Genomic DNA, 20,401 nt, shown 5'->3' with positions numbered 1-20,401 from the left:
TTGCTGCTGCTGCTGAACAAGTTCTGGGACACAGAATAAGGCAAAGAATGGTGTGCCATTGCTGAACACTTCCTCTTCCAGCTTCTCATCCATCTTCCACTGTGGTTCCGATTTCCTGTGCTTTCTTGAGTGTGGTTTGAGCTAAGGAAGTATAATAGGATGATATGGACGTCAGAGACACTGATGGCTCCCCATTGGGCTCACTCCAGACAGAAGCTTTTAAAAGAGTGAGAATGGGTTTCATTCTCTCTTCCTGGTTTGATCACTATTTCTATTTTCTTACGACCCACTGCTGACTGAAGGCTCCCAGAGGCCTTACCTGTCTCTCATTGCTGCTGGTGGCCCATACTGTTCTTTTTAAGCAGAGCCCTATTCTCTCCCAATAGTACTTCTTTTTTCTCTCTGTGTGCTATCCCTTTTACACAGGGGGCCCATGTCAGATTGCTAGAATGCTTCATTCTTCATTAACCATCACATTGGATATTAATCAGTCTTGCAAACTAATTCTCAGTAAAGGTATTACCAGAACTACAGTTCATTGCCTATTAGTTACTTTACTAGGTATTTCCATTTGATCCTTTTAGCTAACCTGTCCTCCCTATCTTATAGATGAGGACTGGGGGTGGACCTTGAAGTGCAGAGAGGTTAAAAACTTTCTTCAGATCAACCTAGTAAGGGGCAGGGCTGGGATTTGATTCCAGCTTTATACAACTTTGCAGCAAACAAAGACTCTTTTCCTGGGATATTTATAGTTTAGCCAGGAATACTGGGTTAGTGATATGAATATGATTTAGGCCAGACACGGTAGCTCATGCCTGTGATCCCAACACTTTGGGCAGAGGCAAGAGGATCATTTGAGCCCAGGAGCTCAAGACCAACCTGGGCGACAAAGGGAGACCCAATCGCTAGAAAAAAAGAAAAAATTAAAAAACTAAACGAGGAGTGGTGGCATGTGCCTGTCATCCCAGGTATTTGAGAGGCTAAGGCAGGAAGATCTTGAGCCCAGGAGTTTGAGGCTGCTGTGAGCTATGATCATGCCACTGCATTCCAGCCTGGGCAACAGAGCGAGACCCTTTCTCTAGAAAAAGAAGAAGAAAAAGAAAAGATATTTAAACCTATTGATAGAATTTCTGGCATCATTCCCAGTCATTTGATATGTATCTCTGCTAGGGATCTCTCTGGCACCTTGAGTTCATGCCAGAGGGGTAGCTATCTACTTAAATGATATGTTTCAAAATTTAATATTTATAACTAAGAACAAGTCTATTAGCAGTGGTATTTTTATATGACATATTAAAGTTACAACATCTTTCTTACTTGATTCTCTCAATAACATGTGGATTCTTACAAGTTAAGAGTGGAAGTGAGAAGTTATTGCAGTAGTCTAAGTGAAAAATGATGATAGCAATAGAAACAGAGAGAAGTACACAGATTGAAAAATATGTGTTGGGGGTAGCAGACAGAGGAGGCTGCAAAGGGAAAAAAAAGAAATGCAGAAACATATGGTGGTGTAGCAGATACTGTAGATTGGCTCATTTAATACCTCTGCTGTATATTATTTTCCTATGCTGCTGTGGCCTAAATTTCCTAGAATGCCCTGTAGCTAGAATTCTGTGTGTGACTTGGTTTCTTCCAAGACTGTGCGTCCATATGAGGCATGTGACAAGAAGCACAAGGAAGACAGTGAGGTCGTTGCCATGTGCAGAAGAGATTTGGCAAACACAGTGGCAAAGGTTCCTGGTGCTACCCAGGTATCAGTGGTGGAAGTTGTAGCTTTCAGACCCTTTGTGGTGGGAGGCAATGCGGAGTATTCTTGCTAGCTCAGACTTGTGATGTGGTTGGACTTCTCTCCTGGCTATGTGCAATTGTCTTGTTGATCATCCCAGCCTGATTCTCCAGGCTTCTAGGAGATTGAGGAACTATCAGTAATCCTCTTTATGTTTAAGCCAGCTAGGGAAGTCTGCTGTCTGCAAATACAAATTGGGAATGGTACAGCTACTATAAAGCTGAGAAAATATGATGCTTCAAGGGAGCTAATTGTGTTTAGTACTGTTTAAAATGGAAATCGAAAAGTGTTTATTAAACTTAGTGATAGGCTGATTTGTGACCCTGGAGAAAGCATGGTTTTATGGTTTGGTTTTGTTGTTGTTTTGATGGAAGTAGAAATCAATTACAATAAATAGAAGAGTAAATGGTAGGTAGGGAAGTAAAGACAGCCTGGGGAGACAACTCTATTGATAACTTGACTGACGGGGAATAGAGCAGAGGAACAATAGTTCAGCAGGATCAGGGTATTTTCTCATATTGGAGTGAAATAATATGTATGAAGCAATTTTTAATGAAGTGTCTTATACTTAGTAAGGGCTTAGTAACTAGAGCTGTTATTATTATGATTGTTACTACTATTATTGTTGTCATCTTGTCCTGTGTATACTTTAGAGCGGGGGTGTCCAATCTTCTGGCTTCCCTGGGCCACATTGGAAAAAGAATTGTCTTGGGCCACACATAAAATACACTAACATTAACGATAGCTGATGAGCTAAAATAAACACACACACACACACACACACACACACGCACGCACGCACACAATCTCATGTTTTAAGAAAGTTTATGAATTTGTGTTGGGCCACAGTCAAAGCCATCCTGGACCTCATGTGGCCTGCAGACCATGGGTTGGACAAGCTTGCTTTAGAGTATTGTATGGGATAGCAATCACTTCTGTCTCCTGATTTTACAGATCTTTTTTTCAGCTCTTGCAGGCTGGCCTCATTGCCATATTATCTTCACTTAATTACATTAATTCAATAAACATTTATGAAGCATCCAGTATGTGCCAGGTAAAAATATAGCAGGTGCCTGGGATTCAAAACTGAGCAAAACTTGCTCTCTGCCTCTAAATGGTTTCTGAAGCACTAGGGGAGAGAGATGGTTAAAGCATAAATAAATGCTTCATCTCAAGTCATGCTTCTAACAGAAGAGCAGAACCACCAGGAGATGTACGTGTGTCTGTTGTATTTATGTATTCATTTACTCTCTCTGTCTCTCTCTCTCATTATGGCTGGCTTAGCAGCCTAGAGCCCACAGGCAGGAAGACGGGCAGGAAGGATCAGGAGCAGGCTGGAACCCCTCAAGCATGTCTTTTTATCCTAAGGTCCTCCTACAGTCATCTATCAGGGGTTAACGCAGTTCTTCTTTTGAGCCATCTCCCTTCTTATGAAAGCCTCAGTGTTGAAGCAGGAAGTGTTTCTCCCTCATAGTCATTTCTATCTACTCTCTTATGTACCAGTAAGACCTCTATTATAAAGAATTACATTTATGATAAGCAGATATGTAAATTTATTCTAATATGTATTGCCTAATTTCTTGAATACACTCTAGCTGCATTTATTAACAGATTTTATTTAGTCATCTGTGCAGCTAGTAAAAATAATTGGCTATCTGTAAACTAGCACAATCCAAGTTAAAACAACTTGAACTTTTAATTTCACCTGCTGTTTACTGCCCAAAGGAATGATAAATTGTATTTTAAATGAAACGTATTTGAAGGAAGAACCTTCAGCAATCAATATTCTTTTTTACTTAAAATCTGCTTCTAATCTGCTCTGAAACTTTAAAGATGTTGTGTTAGACTGTGGCAACCACTGATGAATTTGAAAAGTTGTATTTCTAGTTCTTACTGCCAAAGGAATTAGAGGCGTTAGGTTAGTTAGTCCAGTTATTTTTATTGAAAGAAGTTGAAACCAGCTCACATATCTTAAAAAAGAAAGGTGAAATGCAGTGGGTGGGGTGGGAATTTCAATTATGAAAAAGGATATCAAGACTTTAAAGCCCAGAGACAGTCGAAGCCAGGCCCCTGGGCCAGAATTCTGCAAACTCAGCCTGGAGCTCTGTGGGAAGAGGCAGCTCCCACTACTGCTGGTCTGTCCCAGGACTCTCCTGCCTTCTGCTTCTGTTTCTCTCCAGGGTCCGCTCTCCTCCTCCTCCTCTTCCTTCTCCTTCTCCGCCACCACTGGGGTCTGCTCCCCTCTTCCTCCTCCACTCTGCCTCCTGTTCCTTTCCCCTTTCTCCTCCAGGGTCTGCTCCCTGTCGCTGCCTCCATTGCCACCTCGGGTGGCCGCCGCCTCCTCCTCCTCCTTCTCCTCCTCCTCCACCTCCTCCTCCTCCTCCAGTGTCTGCTCCCCTCTTCCTCCTCCTCCAGGGTCTGCTTCTTTCCTCCTCCTCCCCCTCCCCAACTCGTCCTCCTCCTCCAGGGTCTGCTCTCTTCCTCCTCTTCCCCCTCCTCCCCGCTTTTCCTCCTCCTCCTTGCCCTTGCTCTTTCCTGGTTTCCTCTAGTTTCTTGTGTGCATGTGGCCTGGCCTGCTCACCCTCACTGCCTCAGTCTGTGCTTCTTCATCACCACCAGCCAGCACCACTAACTGACATCAGTTTCTGGGTCTCTCAGATTGGATTCCTGAAAGAAAGGATTCAGTTGGCCCTGTTTCTGCCCAGAGAAATTGTGTAATATATGTTTTTTCGAGAACTGATTTGGCCTTTTATTTATACATATCAGAAGTACATTCTCCAACTTGCCCAAAGGTTCTGTTCTAACTGCGTTTTTGAAATGTGTGGTTTAGTCAGAGAAACTATGTCTTAAAGTTTCTGTTGATTCCCAGGCCAGCTGCAATGAACTATTTAACCCATGAAGAAGATGAGCTCTGGCATACTGCTTCTGTTCCCATAAATCTCTCTCTTGCTGTGTGTTTGTGCCTGGGATTTGAGGCAGGGAGGATGGGGAGCTCAGAGTAGAGTCCAAGATGACAGTGGGCTCTGGGGAGATGAGGGTCGGCTCTAGCAGGGGGTGTGGAAAAGTTGGTGATCTTTAAAGCAACCTTCTGTTGATGTATGATACATTTAGGTAGGGTTCAGGTGAGGAGAGTGTGGGACCCCTTGGCAGAAGCTCCAGTGGGGAAAAGTCAAAGATAGATCTTCTGTTCTGTGTCCAGGGTCCCCGGCTCTGGCTGTGGCAGTGGCAGTGGCAGTCAGGGGGCCCTGTGTGGCCATCATAGCTATTGGAATGGACAGACCATCAGTAGTCCAGCTACTCTTCAGTAGAACAGCTGCTTGGCCTCCTTCGAAAAGAAATAACTGGGTGGGGCTCAAATTCCATCTGCGTAAAATAGTCACCATAAACTAAATGTGGAAGAAGTAAAGTTGGTGTTTATTATCATTATGATTATTCTTGACTATAAATGTTAAAACTCATTGGGGGAGTAGGGGGCTAGATTTCCTGTGATCCATAGAAAGGGAGGAAGAAGTGTTTCGGGCGTACCTGGGGACCAGGCAGCTCGATGGTCTGCCCCTAACAATTCACCCTGGAGGATGGAATAGTCATTTCCCAGGATTTTGAAATTTATGTAACTTTAACCATGTCTTGCTTCTGAAAATTTGCCTTTTGATCTCTCTACAGGTCTATCCTGTATTAACCTGGTGATATTTGCAGAAGGAAGTTTCAAAGTCCCATAATTTAAAAATAAACCCAATTTTCTCCATAAATTTTATTATAAAATAAGGCCTGTATTCCTGGAGGCAAAGTCCTCCATGCACTAAAGTTGAATACTTTGATAAGGAAAGAATTGAGATGGTGACCATTCTGTGCTTATATTATACCTATTTCTTCCCCCCAAATTACTATTTCCCCCAGTTTACTATTTCCTTCTCAGTAGCTTAGGAAATTGCTTTTAGCCTGAGGGAATCTGTGATCCCACACTTTTGCAGCCCTAGGAACTTGGCATCTATCCTCCTTAGACTTTTATGAGTAGGTGCCACCATATAACATGTATCTGCACCTGAAACTCCATTTATGTATTAATGCTACAAGAGTGCCCATGCTGTTTCAGATGCTCTTCTAGCTCCTGGAGATACGTCAGTATCCAAAGCAAAAAATGCCTATTATCTTCGTGGAGTGAATATTCTGGTGGAGCAGCTTGGACAATAAGCATAATAAATAATTATGCAGTTTGTAAGAAAATAATAAGTCCTGCAGAATGATAGAACTATAGTGCTGTAGAAAGAGAATTCTGTTTAGTTTAGTTTTGTTTTTTTGAGACAGGTTCTCACTCTGTCGCCCAGGCTGGAGTGCAGTGGTGTGATCTTAGCTCATTGCAGCCTCAACTTCCTAGGCCAAAGTAAGTCATCCTGCTACCTCAGCCTCCCAAGTAGCTGGGACTAAAGGCACGTGCCACCATGCCTGTAGTCCCAGCTAATTTTTTAATTTTTGGTAGTGACGAGGGGTTGCCAGGTTTCCCAGGCTGGTCTTAACTCTTGAGCTCAAGTGATCCACCTGCCTCAGCCTCCCAAAGTGCTGGGATTACAGGCATGAGCCACCACACCTGGCTAGAATGATAATTCTGTAGCTGATATAAAATAGAATATGGGGAATGAGGAGGGAGAGGGGAACATTGCAATTTTAAATTGGGTGGTCAGAGTTGGCTTCACTAAGAAAGAGACATTTGAGCAAAGACTGAAAAGGGTGAGGAAGCAAGCAATGTGAGTATCTGAAGGAAGAACCCTGCAGGAAGATGGGGAAGCCAGTAAAAAGGCCTGGATTCAGGGGTATGCCTGGCATGTTCAAGGCCAGCAAGGCTGGGGGTAGCCGTGAGAGTGAAGAGAGGAAGTAGGAGAGGGAGCAAATCGGATAGAGGCGGACCAGATCCTATGCGGCTTTGGAGGCAAGGACTTTGGCTTTTGTTCTGAATAAATGGGGAGCCATTGGAGGGTTCTCAGCCAAGGAGGGGCATGATCTGACCCTGATTTTTAAGGGATAAGTCTGGCTACCATTAGAAGGAACTGGGGGTCACCGGAGGCCGTGCAGGAGTGGAAACAGGCTCCGGGGAGGAGACTGTTGTACAAATCCAGGTAAGAGACAGTGGTGGCTTAACCAGGATGGTAACTGGAAGTTGCAAGAAGTGATTGGATTTTAGATATATTCTGAAGATAAAATTCATAGGATTTTTACATGGATTGGGTGTGAATGGGTGAGTTGAACTTTGAATTATATAAAACAAATAAAATATCTAAGTAACTAATGTGATATTTGAAATTCTGTATCCTGAAGTTAAGTTCGGTAAGATTAACCCACACTGATAATTGATTTTCCCTCTGTCCTGTGAAAGAGTCACTATGCCAAATGGAAAAAATTAAGCTGAAAGCTGAGTCATGCAAGAAACTGCTTTTCCTTTTGTTCTTTAGCAGATAGCTACAGATAAAGGTTAAATATCTCCACATGTAGCTACTTTATGTTCACCCTAGCTTGTGTGAAGTGCTGATTTACTGAGCTCAAGACGAATATGTAACTGACTCGTCCCCTCCCTGCTCCTTCTCTCTTGCAGCATGTGGATTACCTACCCTCCTTCTCTCCCCTCCAGCCTACTTTCCCCCTTTAAATATTGAAGCTCTCAAGATCATCTTTGGAGAAAGGCACAGGTCACAGACTGTTCCTGTGGTGTCATGTTGTTTTCTTCAAGACAGGTTCTTAACCTTGGCAAGATAAACTTCTAAATTGATTGAGACGTGTCTCATGCATTTTGGTTTACAGTCCTTACCATATGGTTGGGAAAAATATACAAGTGAATTTAGCTGAGGTTAAATTTAGTATTGGACTTTACAGAAATGGATGTTTCTATCCAAGCCTTTTCAGAAAGGATTTTAAAAAAAATACCCAAGTTGTGTGTCTCCCTTGCATAATGTAAATAAAAGGTTTGAAACTTTAGCCAAGCAGTCTTCCACTACCAACTTTTCCAATAACTTTCCATCCTAAGTGTGCTGCTGACTAATCTTCCATGCAGCACACCAAGTCATGCTTTGTTGAATATTAAATTGTCAACATACTAAAGTTAAAACTTGCTATAGTACACTATTTACAATAGCAAAGACTTGGAACCAACCCAAATGTCCATCAATGATAGGCTGGATAAAGAAAATGTGGCACATATACACCATGGAATACTATGCAACCATAAAAAAGAATGAGTTGATGTCCTTTGCAGGGACATGGATGAAGCTGGAAACCATCATCCTCAGCAAACTAACACAGGAACAGAAAACCAAACACCACATGTTCTCACTCATGAGTGGGAGTTCAACAGTGAGAACACATGGACACAGGGAGGGGAACATCACACACCGGGGCCTGCCAGGGCGGGTGGTGGCAAGGGGAGGGAGAGCATTAGGACAAATACCTAATACATGCAGGGCTTAAAACCTAGATGACGGGCGGATAGGTACAGCAAACCACCACGGCACATGTGTATCTATGTAATGAACCTGCATGTTCTGCACATGTATCCCAGAACTTAAAGTAAAAAACAAAAACAAACAAAACAAACAAACAAAAACTTGCTGTAGTAAACCCAGCATTAACAACACTGATTCCTGAGATAGTGTAGTTGTGTGGTTTGGACATATGATGCCAAAACATAACACAGGGCTTCAACTCTGTCATGCTGAATTTTACTTCTTACTCCATCATTGAAGCTGCCCTCACAGGGTTAACAAGAATTTTGGACAGAAATATTGTTGCAATTAAGCATTAATTTGGGTTTCCTTTGACTCACTTTTTTTTGTAACTGAAAGTCATGGAACACTAGATACTGACCATTTGCATCCCCACTGTACCTATAGATAGGATTTCTCTTTTGTTGTAATTATTATTTTTTTGAGTCAGGGTCTCGCTTGGCCACCCCAGCTGGAGTGCAGTGGCACAATCACAGCTCACTGCAGGCTTGACTTCCTGGGCTCTAGTGATCCTCCTACCCCAGCCTCCCGAGTAGCTGGGACCACAGGCACATACCATTGTGCCCAGCTAGTAGGATTTCTGACATTAGAATCATAAGGCTTTTGCTCAAGATAGATAGGACCTCTGACATTAGAATCATAGGCTTCCATTTAAGAATTGCTTAAACAGATCTTGAATTCCAGTAGAACAGCTGATGTCAACAATCGCCACACTTTGGCCCATTCCAAAACCCCTAAAAACCCTATCCCCAAACTCCTCTGGCAGACAGATTTGAGGTTTCCTCCCATCTCCTTGTTTGGCAGCCCTATTGATTAAACCAGTGCAACCTGGTGTCTCGGTGTATTGATTTACCATGCACATAGGGCAACAGACCTATTATGGTTACATCACCACTACCACCAAACCGGTCTGATTTTCATCAGCCAGTTCCTCTGTCTTGGTATAGAAAAATAATGTATGTACTTAAGGAAAAAGCAGTCAACAAACTTCATTGGTTTCAGAGGGCTAAGGGGATAATATAATCAATGGGCTAGTAATTGGAAGCAATTGTTTTTGAAGTGGTTCTATTATAACCATTCATTAGGACTATAGATTTGCCATCCAACATATTTTTCTGTGTACCTAGCATGAAATTTGAAGAATGTAATTTAAAATAAGGAGTAAAGTTCTGTTGACTGTTTTTGGGTGTCATTTTTTATCAGTTTATTCTAAGGTTCTGGTCTTTCTTTGAACATGATCCTTAGCAGTAATTTTTTTCTTTTTTTGAAACAGAGTCTTGCTCTGTCACCAGGCTGGAGTGCAGTGGCGTGATCTTGGCTTACTGCAACCTCCGCCTCCCAGGTTCAAGTGATTCTTCTGCCTCAGCCTCCTGAGTAGCTGGGACTACACGCACACACCACCACGCCCAGCTAATTTGTTTTTGTATTTGTAGTAGAGACGGGGTTTCACCATGTTAGCCAGGATGGCCTTGATCTCTTGACCTCGTGATCCACCTGCCTTGACCTCCCAAAGTGCTGAGACTACAGGCATGAGCCATTGCACCCGGCCAGCAGTAATATTTTAAATTAATTGAGAGAATCAAATGTTTTTATTATTAATATCAGTTTTGCTTATCTTTTTGTAACATAGTTTAAATCTATTGGGTCTGATTTGCACTCCACACAGTGGTTGATGTATCATTGTCATCAGTCACCAAATTGTAATGTGTCTTATTATGTGTTATGAAAGCAAGTTCTTTAAATCCTGATGTGGAGGGGAATAATCTGAAATAGAAAAAAAAATATTTTATAAACTTTTTCAGGTGTGATTTTATGGTTTCCTGGTGAGTGGAAGGGCCTTAAAGAGTTGCTCAGCCAAGTGGTCCTCTTACTAGCCTCCTGTTGTTTGCTAAGAGTGGTTTTTGCTGTGGCCTAAATTTCGTGCCTTTTTTTTTTTTTTTTTTTTTAGAATTTCTAAACTACTTTCTTACTATCCAGAAAGCCCCAGAAAGCAAATGGGTCGTTTTCAGATTATTCCTGGAAATCCTATTCTCCAGAGCCATCTCCTCAAATCTGATTGGGTTGAGATGAGTAATTGAGGACAGTTTCCAAGAGTTGAGTGTTGACACATGCTTTTTAGCATTTCATTACTGTAAATCTGTAAGAAAGGTGTGAGGATTAAGGTGGCCCGAAGTGTACTTGAGTGTAGGTAGAAGGAAGGATTGATTAAATAAGTGGGCTGAAGTCAGAGACATTCTCTTTTCTGATGCGCCGTTATGATCTTCCTATGGAAACCAGATGTTTTCGTATCGAGAAGAAATGATGAGCTTCAGTCCCTGTCTTAGGAAGTTGCATCGAATTTACAAAGGATACCATTTAGAGAAATTCAGGACTTAAATAGATACTGTTAACTTCTTGTTAAAAAAAAATGGCAATTTCCCCAAGTATATCATATTTATATATACACTGTTTATCTTTCTTCTAGGAAAACAAAAGCTGTTCATTGGAATGAAAATTCTGAGTTTTATTTGTCCGTTAACTCAGTAATTGGTGGTATTCTCATATAATTGAACATTGAAGCTTTGTTCCCTTGCAAGAAATTATACGGGATAATGTGTATGTCTGTGATACAATATATGAAGAGCTTCTGTGTTGGGTAGGGAGAAGGAAATTGATGGTAGCTATTGTAGTACAATATGACTACAAAGTGCTGATGAGCAATAGAAGTTACAGTGTTAGGAAAGCAAGTTCTTTAAATCAATCCTAATATGGGGGAAATTAATCTGAACATCAACATCAGCTCTTCCCTGCCACTTAGGTCCCTCTCCTACAGGAAGCTGTCATTTTCTTACCTATGTTGTGTTCTCTTCCTGGTCCTTACAAGGAATCCTATAGCTGTGAGAAGCCCTCCCTTCTTTGGTAGATCCCCATTTACCCCAAAAGGTGAGCATCTTCATTTGTTAGCGCCGTGCATACTGTTTCTTCTTTCTCTTGCCCTTACCAGCTTTAATACTGCTGTTGACTTCTGTCCTTCTAATCAGATTTTTTTGTTCTTTCTGGCTGTCTTCTATCATTGAACACTTTTCCTGCTTAGGACCTATAGCATACAGTGATTTTTCAGATTGTCTCAAGTTTTCCATTAACAAGAATATCTGCTCATATTTATGAATCACATAATTGATACCAGCTTCAAAGAAGCAGCAAGCTAATTTAGCCTAGACCTTGCAGATCACCAGGAACAGTTTTGTCACCAGAGCATTGTACAAATTGGGAAAAAAATACATAAAAGCATCCTATTTGGACAGATGAAGTATAAAAAGTTGCTCTCCAGGTGCATGGATCAGAAAAATGTCCCTCATCCAAAGTAAGGAAGCCTGGGGATGTGGCTTGAATGGGGACTGAATTTTAGCCTCATTTGACTAGTGTTTAGGGTTTAATACACAGCTGCTTGCAGCAGCTTGGGTTGCCATGCCATCTCTGTTTTATTTTGTTTTCTTTGGTTTTAAGATCCATAGACTTGGTGGCAACCTCTTTGCATCACAATTTCCAAATTTTTGTTTCTAGGGGTTCTTAGAAATACACCCTCTAGGCCGGGTGCAGTGGCTCACGCTTGTATTCCCAGCACTTTGGGAGGCTGAGGTGGGCAGATCACGAGGTCAGGAGTTCAAGACCAACCTGGCCAACACAGTGAAACCCTGTCTGTACTATAAATACAAAAAAGCTGGGTGTGGTTGCGGGTGCCTGTAATCCCAGCTACTTGGGGGGCTGAGGCAGGAGAATTGCTTGAACCTGGGAGGCAGAGGTTGCAGTGAATTGAGATTGTGCCACTGCACTCCAGCCTGGGTGACACAGCGAGACTCTATCTCAAAAAACAAAACAAACAAAAAAAAGAAACACACCCTCTATATCAATAGTTACTCTGGTTTCCTTCCTTCCTTAGTTACTCTGGTTTCCTTCCTTCCTTCCTTCCTTCCTTCCTTCCTTCCTTCCTTCCTTCTTCCTTCCTTCCTTCCTTCCTTCCTTCCTTCCTTCCTTCCTTCCTTCCTTCTGTCCTTCCATCCTTCTGTCTTTCCTTCCTCAGCTCTATTGTGGTATAATTTAAATACCACAACATTCCTCCCATTGTAAGATACAGTTCAATAATTTTAAATAAACTTACTGCTCATACAGATAACACTACAGTCTAGTCCTAGCACATTTCCATCACCCCAAAAAGTTCTCTCATGCCCATTTGCAGTCAGTTCCTGCTCCCACCCCCAGCCCCAGGAAATCACTGATCTGCTTTCTATCTCTGTAGATTTGCCTTTTCTGGAAATCTCATATGAATGGAATTATATTTTCCTTTTGCTTCTTTCTTCTGTTAAGCTAATGTAGGTTCCAGTCAGTGCTCATTTGCAATAGCTGGATGAGCCTTGTCACCTTCTACTGCTGCTGCCAGCCCTTGCTCATCCCTTCCTTTCCATTCTGCCTCCGTATACAAACATACTCTTTTACCTCCTGTCTTAAAATTCTCTCTCGTCCGTCATCCCCTCCAGCCACCACCCTATTTCTCTGGGCCATTTCTGAGCCCAACTTCTTAAGACTTGATGTTATATATGCTTTCTACTCTCTCCTCTCCTGTGAGCTCTCATTTTTTGTTTTTTTGTGTGTGTGTCTTAGATATAATAATTGATATGAATAAAAGAACATTAAAAAGAACATGTGATACATATATACATGCTTTAAAGCATAGTGATATAATGAGTATCTACATCTGCCATCTGCCCCTTCTGCTAGCATTACAAACTGTGGAACCCATGATTCATAGTGTCCAAAATATTTTACTCATCTTTACAGTTATTTTGGTCATTTTTGATCGTTTTAATTCTACTTTTAAATAAGAAGTCTGGGCTAAATTTTCTTTAAAATCCGTTACATTGCTAAATTTCTCTGATTACTATTGATAGATTAATTTTTTTACTTAGTATTTATAGAAGACTTATAGCTTGCTTTGTTGTATATTACTATATTTTATTATGAAGCCTTGGCTAAGAGCATGACACACAGTTATAACATTATTTCTATAGGAAATGTATTCTATTTGCATCAATTTGCTTCAGGTTTTTTTTTTCCTAAATTTTTGAAGCTAAAAGCTAGACTTCCTGTAATGTTGTTTCCTTCCTTTAAACTTTGGATAGAATTCATTTAACCAATCCATTTGGCCCCAAGGGAGTCATGGATGTCAATTTTTGTTTCAACTTAATACTGTGAATACTTAAATATTTAATTAACATAATACTTGACACTTAGAGGCAATTTATAATCATCAAAACTAGGCCTTTGTTTTCTTTCTTTATCCCTGTTGTTTAGCATTTTCTTGTTGTAACATAGGTTAGGAATGGACTGGTGGAGAAGTGAAAAACTCTCCCCTCTCTCCCCACCTCCAGGCAGAGAGACTTATACAGCGCATTGACTAGTGATGGATGTTTAACATACTTGTCCTTACGTCTGTTGATTTTCTAAACACATTTTTATCATTTATTTCATTTGTGGAAGTCTGAAATATTTTATGTCTTTCTGTTGTATATTGATGTCATTAAAACAGTGAACACTTAAAAACAGACACTAGATTTTCTTTTATCTTTGATTTCATTAATACAGTCTAAGAAATATTGTGAGTTTTTAATGAGTTACAAGTAAACCAAAGTGGGTGACCATCTTCCTGTGGAGCTGGGTATATGTCTGACAGGAAAACCATGGGAAGAGAATCTTCTTTTCTTCCTGGTAGGAGAGGCCAAGATGAGAATGGAGCTCTGTGTAGTGCTCTATGTGTCATAGGAAAGATCCATGCCAGCCAAGTGGATTCCAAGGCCCAAGTCATCCCTGGACTCTGGAAAGTCTCATGTTGGGGCAGATGCCATGACTCCAGCATGCATGTATTTCAGTTTTCCTTTAGTCTGAGAATTTCTAGTCATTAATACCTTCCTTTACCAGTCTCTGCTATGATCAAACACACATATTCTCCTTGTATTCTGAAAATGAGTTATGCTTATGGCTTTAAATTCTATAAATCTAAATCTATTTGATTAAAGCCTTTGTGCTTTTTCTCCTACTGAAAATTAAAAAGAAATAAGCATATATTCTATTTAAATGGGAGAGTGAAGATTTACTGACTTCACATGATCCCACTGGAGGAAATGGATTGTATCACAGGCCCGTGAAATGTCTCATGATTGTGCATTTTTTGAAATACACCCCACTAATTAGTGAGGCTCCAGATTAACAGATAGACTCATCTTTGTACAATACGACTTTAACTGGTTGTCTCCAGTCCTCATTTACAGTACCAATTACCTCACAGAAGCCTTTCTTTAGCTTCAGTCTCCTTTTGCAGTTACAACAAAGTCTGAAGTAACAAGATTCAGTTCATTAAGGTTTAATTTTATATTTGTCTCCCACCATAATCATCATTACATTTAGTTACAAATGATAAGAAAATTATTCTGACTTCTTTATCATAGGGCCTTAGAAGGGATTTTGTTAAAATCTTAACTGCTGAGTAGAATGTAAAAATTTTCTCCCATTCGGTAGGTTGCCTGTTCACTCTGATGGTAGTTTCTTTTGCTGTGAAGAAGCTCTTTAGTTTAATTAGATCCCATTTGTCAATTTTGGCTTTTGTTGCCAAAATTTTGTTGCTTTGGTGTTTTAGTCATAAAGTCCTTGCCCATGCCTATGTCCTGAATGGTATTGCCTAGGTTTTCTTCTAGGGTTTTTATGGTTTTAGGTCTAACATTTAAGTCTTTAATCCATCTTGAAATAATTTTTGTATAAGGTGTAAGGAAGGGATCCAGTTTCAGCTTTCTACATATGGCTAGCCAGTTTTCCCAGCACCATTTACTAAATAGGGAATCCTTTCACCATTTCTTGCTTTTGTCAGGTTTGTCAAAGATCAGATGGTTGTAGATGTGTGGTATTATTTCTGAGGGCTCTGTTCTGTTCCATTGGTCTGTATCTCTGTTTTGGTACCAGTACCATGCTGTTTTGGTTACTATAGCCTTGTAATATAGTTTGAAGTCAGGTAGTGTGATGCCTCCAGCTTTGTTCTTTTGGCTTAGGATTGACTTGGCGATGCGGGCTCTTTTTTGGTTCCATATGAACTTTAAAGTGGTTTTTTTTCCAATTCTGTGAAGAAAGTCATTGGTAGCTTGATGGGGATGGCATTGAATCTATAAATTACCTTGGGCAGCATGGCCATTTTCACAATACTGATTCTTCCTATCCATAAGCATGGAATGTTCTTCCATTTGTTTGTGTCCTCTTTTATTTCATTGAGCAGTGGTTTGTAGTTCTCCTTGAAGAGGTCCTTCACATCCCTTGTAAGTTGGATTCCTAGGTATTTTATTCTCTTTGAAGTAGTTGTGAATGGGAATTCACTCATGATTTGGCTCCCTGTTTGTCTGTTATTGGTGTATAGGAATGCTTGTGATTTTTACACATTGATTTTGTATCCTGAGACTTTCCCGAAGTTGCTTATCAGCTTAAGGAGATTTTGGGCTGAGACAGTGGGGTTTTCTAGATATACAGTCATGTCATCTGCAAACAGGGACAATTTGGCTTCCTCTTTTCCTAATTGAATACCCTTTATTTCTTTCTCCTGCCTGATTGCCCTGGCCAGAACTTCCAACACTGTGTTGAATAGAGTGGAGAGAGAGGGCCATCCCTGTCTTGTGCCAGTTTTCAGAGGGAATGCTTCCAGTTTTTGCCTATTCAGTATGATATTGGCTGTGGGTTTGTCATAAATAGCTCTTACTATTTTGAGATATGTCCCATCAATACCTACTTTATTGAGAGTTTTTAGCATGAAGGCTGTTGAATTTTGTCAAAGGCCTTTTCTGCATCTATTGAGATAATCATATGGTTTTTTTTCTTTGGTTCAGTTTATATGACGGATTACATTTATTGATTTGTGTATGTTGAACCAGCCTTGCTTCCCAGGGATGAAGCCCACTTGGCTTCGTCGTGGTGGATAAGCTTTGTGATATGCTGCTGGATTTGGTTTGCCAGTATTTTATTGAGGATTTTTGCATCAATGTTCATCAGGGATATTGGTCTAAAATTCTCCTTTTTTGTTGTGTCTCTGCCACGCTTTGGTATCAGGATGATGCTGGCCTCATAAAATGAGTTAGGGAGGATTCCCTCTTTTTCTGTTGATTGGAATAGTTCCAGAAGGAATGGTACCAGCTCCTCTTTGTACCTCTGGTAGAATTCGGCTGTGAATCCATCAGATCCTGGACTTTTTTTGGTTTATAGGCTATTATTGCCTCAATTTCAGAGCCTGTTATTGGGATCCAACTTCTTCCTGGTTTAGTCTTGGGAGGGTGTATATGTCCAGTTATTTATCCATTTCTTCTAGATTTTCTAGTTTATTTGCATAGAGGTGTTTATAGTATTCTCTGATGGTAGTTTGTATTTCTGTGGGATCAGTGGTGATAGTTCCTTTATGATTTTTTATTGTGTCTATTTGATTCTTCTTTTCTTCTTTGTTAGTCTTGCTAGTGGTCTATCAATTTTGCTGATCTTGTTTGTGTTTTTTTTTTTTTTTTTTTGAGACGGAGTCTCGCTCTATCGCCCAGGCTGGAGTGCAGTGGCGCAATCTCGGCTCACTGCAAGCTCCGCCTCCCGGGTTCACGCCATTCTCCTGCCTCAGCCTCTCCGAGTAGCTGGGACTACAGGCGCCCGCCACCACGCCCGGCTAATTTTTTGTATTTTTAGTAGAGACGGGGTTTCACTGTGGTCTCGATCTCCCGACCTTGTGATCCGCCCGCCTCGGCCTCCCAAAGTGCTGGGATTACAAGCGTGAGCCACCGCGCCCGGCCAATTTTGCTGATCTTTTCAAAAAACTAGCTCCTGGATTCATTAATTTTTTGAAGGGTTTTTTTGTGTCTTTATCTCCTTCAGTTCTACTCTGATCTTAGTTATTTCTTGCCTTCTGCTACCTTTTGAATGTGTTTGCTCTTGCTTCTCTAGTTCTTTTAATTGTGATGTTAGGGTGTCAATTTTAGATCTTTCCTGCTTTCTCTTGTGGGCATTTAGTGCAATAAATTTCCCTCTACACACTGCTTTAAATGTGTCCCAGAGGTTCTTGTATGTTGTGTCTTTGTTCTCACTGGTTTCAAAGAACATCTTGATTTCTGCCTTCATTTCGTTATGTACCCATTAGTCATTCAGGATCAGGTTGTTCAGTTTCCATGTGGTTGAGTGGTTTTGAGTGAGTTTCTTAATCCTGAGTTCTAGTTTGATTGCACTGTGGTCTGAGAGACAGTTTGTTATAATTTCTGTTCTTTTACATTTGCTGAGGAGTGCTTTACTTCCAACTATGCGGTCAATTTTGGAATCAGTGCAGTGTGGTGCTGAGAAGAGTGTATATTCTGTTGATTTGGGGTGGAGAGTTCTGTAGATGTCTATTAGGTCTGCTTGGTGCAAAGCTGAGTTCATTCCTGAATATCCTTGTTAACTTTCTGTCTTGTTGATCTGTCTAATGTTGACAATGGGGTGTTAAAGTCTCCCATTATTATTGTGTGGGAGTCTAAGTCTCTTTGTCAGTCTCTAAGGACTTGCTTTATGAATCTGGGTGCTCCTGTATTGGGTACATATATATTTAGGATAGTTAGCTCTTCTTGTTGAATTGATCCCTTTACCATTATGTAATGGCCTTCTTTGTCTCTTTTGATCTTCGTTGGTTTAAAATCTGTTTTATCAGAGACTAGGATTGCAACCCCTGCTTTTTTTTTGTTTTCCGTTTGCTTGGTAGATCTTCCTCCATCCCTTTATTTTGAGCCTGTATATGTCTCTGCACGTGAGATGGGTTTCCTGAATACAGCACACTGATGAGTCTTGACTCTTTATCCAGTTTGCCAGTCTGTGTCCTTTAATTGGGGCATTTAGCCCATTTACATTAAAGGTTAATATTGTTATGTGTGAATTTGATCCTGTCATTATGATGTTAGCTGGTTATTTTGCTCGTTAGTTGATGCAGTTTCTTCCTAGCATTGATGGTCTTTACAATTTGGCATGTTTTTGCAGTGGCTGGTACTGGTTGTTCCTTTCCATGTTTAGTGCTTCCTTCAGGAGCTCTTTTAGGGCAGGCCTGGTGGTGACAAAATCTCTCAGCATTTGTTTGTAAAGGATCTTATTTCTCCTTCACTTATGAAGCTTAGTTTGACTGAATATGAAATTCTGGGTTGAAAATTCTTTTCTTTAAGAATGTTGAATATTGGCCCCCACTCTCTTCTGGCTTGTAGAGTTTCTGCCGAGAGATCCAGTCTGATGGGCTTCCCTCTGTGGGTAACCTGACCTTTCTCTCTGGCTGCCCTTAACATTTTTTCCTTTATTTCAGCTTTGGTGAATCTGACAATTATGTGTCTTGGAGTTGCTCTTCTCGAGGAGTATCTTTGTGGTATTCTCTGTATTTCCTGAATTTGAATGTTGGCCTGCCTTTCTAGGTTGGGGAAGTTCTCCTGGATAATATCCTGCAGAGTGTTTTCCAACTTGGTTTCATTCTCCCTGTCACTTTGAGGTACACCAATCAGACATAGATTTGGTCTTTTCACATAGTCCCAAATTTCTTGGAGGCTTTGTTTGTTTCTTTTTACTCTTTTTTCTCTAAACTTCTCTTCTCACTTCATTTCATTCATTTGAGCTTCAATCACTGATACCCTTTTTTCTCTAAACTTCTGTTCTTGCTTCATTTCATTCATTTGAGCTTCAATCACTGATACCCTTTTTTCCACTTGATCAAATCGGCTGCTGAAGCTTGTGCATGCGTCACGTAGTTCTCGTGCCATGGTTTTCAGCTCCATCAGGTCATTTAAGGTCTTCTTTACACTGTTTATTCTAGTTAGCCATTTGTCTAATCTTTTTTCAAAGTTTTTACCTTCTTTGCAATGGGTTCAAACATCCTCCTTGAGCTGCAGTGGGCTCCACCAGGTTTGAGCTTCCCAGCCGTTTTGTTTACCTACTCAAGCCTCAGCGATGGCTGATGCCCCTCCCCCAGCCTCGCTGCCACCTTGCAGTTTGATCTCAGACTGCTGTCCTTGCAGTGAGCAAGGCTTCGTGCGCGTGGGACCCTCCGAGCCAGGCGCAGGATATAGTCTCCTGGTGTGCTGTTTGCTAAGGCCATTGGAAAAGCACAGTGTTAGGGTGAGAGTGTCCTGATTTTCCAGGTACCATCTGTCACGGCTTCCCTTGGCTAGGAAAGGGAATTCCCTGACGCTTTGCGCTTCCTGGGTGAGGCAATGCCCCACCCTGCTGTGTGGGCTGCACTCACTGTCTGACAAGCCCCAGTGAGATGAACCTGGTACCTCAGTTGGTAATGCAGAAATCCCCCATCTTCTGCATCACTAAGGCTGGGAGCTGTAGACTGGAGCTGTTCCTATTTGGCCATCTTGGAACTTCCATCCTGACAAAGGGCTAATATCCAGAATCTACAAAGATCTTAAACAAATTTACAAGAAAAAAATCAAACAACCCCATCAAAAAGCGGGCAAAGGATATGAACAGATACTTCTCAAAAGAAGACATTTATGCAGCCAACAGACACATGAAAAAATGCTCATCATCACTGGCCATCAGAGAAATGCAAATCAAAACCACAGCGAGATACCATCTCACACCAGTTAGAATGGCCATCATTAAAAAGTCAGGAAACAACAGGTGCTGGAGAGGATGTGGAGAAATAGGAACACTTTTACACTGTTGGTGGGACTGTAAACTAGTTCAACCATTGTGGAAGACAGTGTGGCGATTCCTCAGGGATCTAGACCTAGAAATACCATTTGACCCAGCCATCCCATTAGTGGGTATATACCCAAAGGATTATAAATCATGCTGCTATAAAGACACATGCACACATATGTTTGTTGTGGCACTGTTCACAATAGCAAAGAGTTGGAACCAACCCAAATGTCCCATCAATGATAGACTGGATTAAGAAAATGTGGCACATATACACCATGGAATACTATGCAGCCATAAAAAAGGATGAGTTCATCACATGTTCTCACTCATAGGTGTGAACTGAACAATGAGAACACTTGGACATAGGGTGGGGAACATCACTCACTGGGGCCTGTCATGGGTTGAGGGGAGGGGGAAGGGATAGCATTAGGAG

The 20,401-nt window shown here is 41.1% G+C and overlaps 1 protein-coding gene across 2 annotated transcripts in view; it reads left to right on the top strand.

The window, feature by feature from the left end:
- ZNF704 (zinc finger protein 704) overlaps positions 1–20,401 on the top strand; it is a 236,700-nt gene that overhangs the window by 31,564 nt on the left and 184,735 nt on the right. The window lies entirely within an intron of this gene.

The sequence above is a fragment of the Hylobates moloch genome, unplaced genomic scaffold (genome assembly GCF_009828535.3).
Source record: "Hylobates moloch isolate HMO894 unplaced genomic scaffold, HMol_V3 SCAFFOLD_9, whole genome shotgun sequence".
NCBI lineage: Eukaryota > Metazoa > Chordata > Mammalia > Primates > Hylobatidae > Hylobates > Hylobates moloch.
Note: the sequence above shows the minus strand (reverse complement) of the source record. Positions and strands in the feature narration are given on the sequence as shown.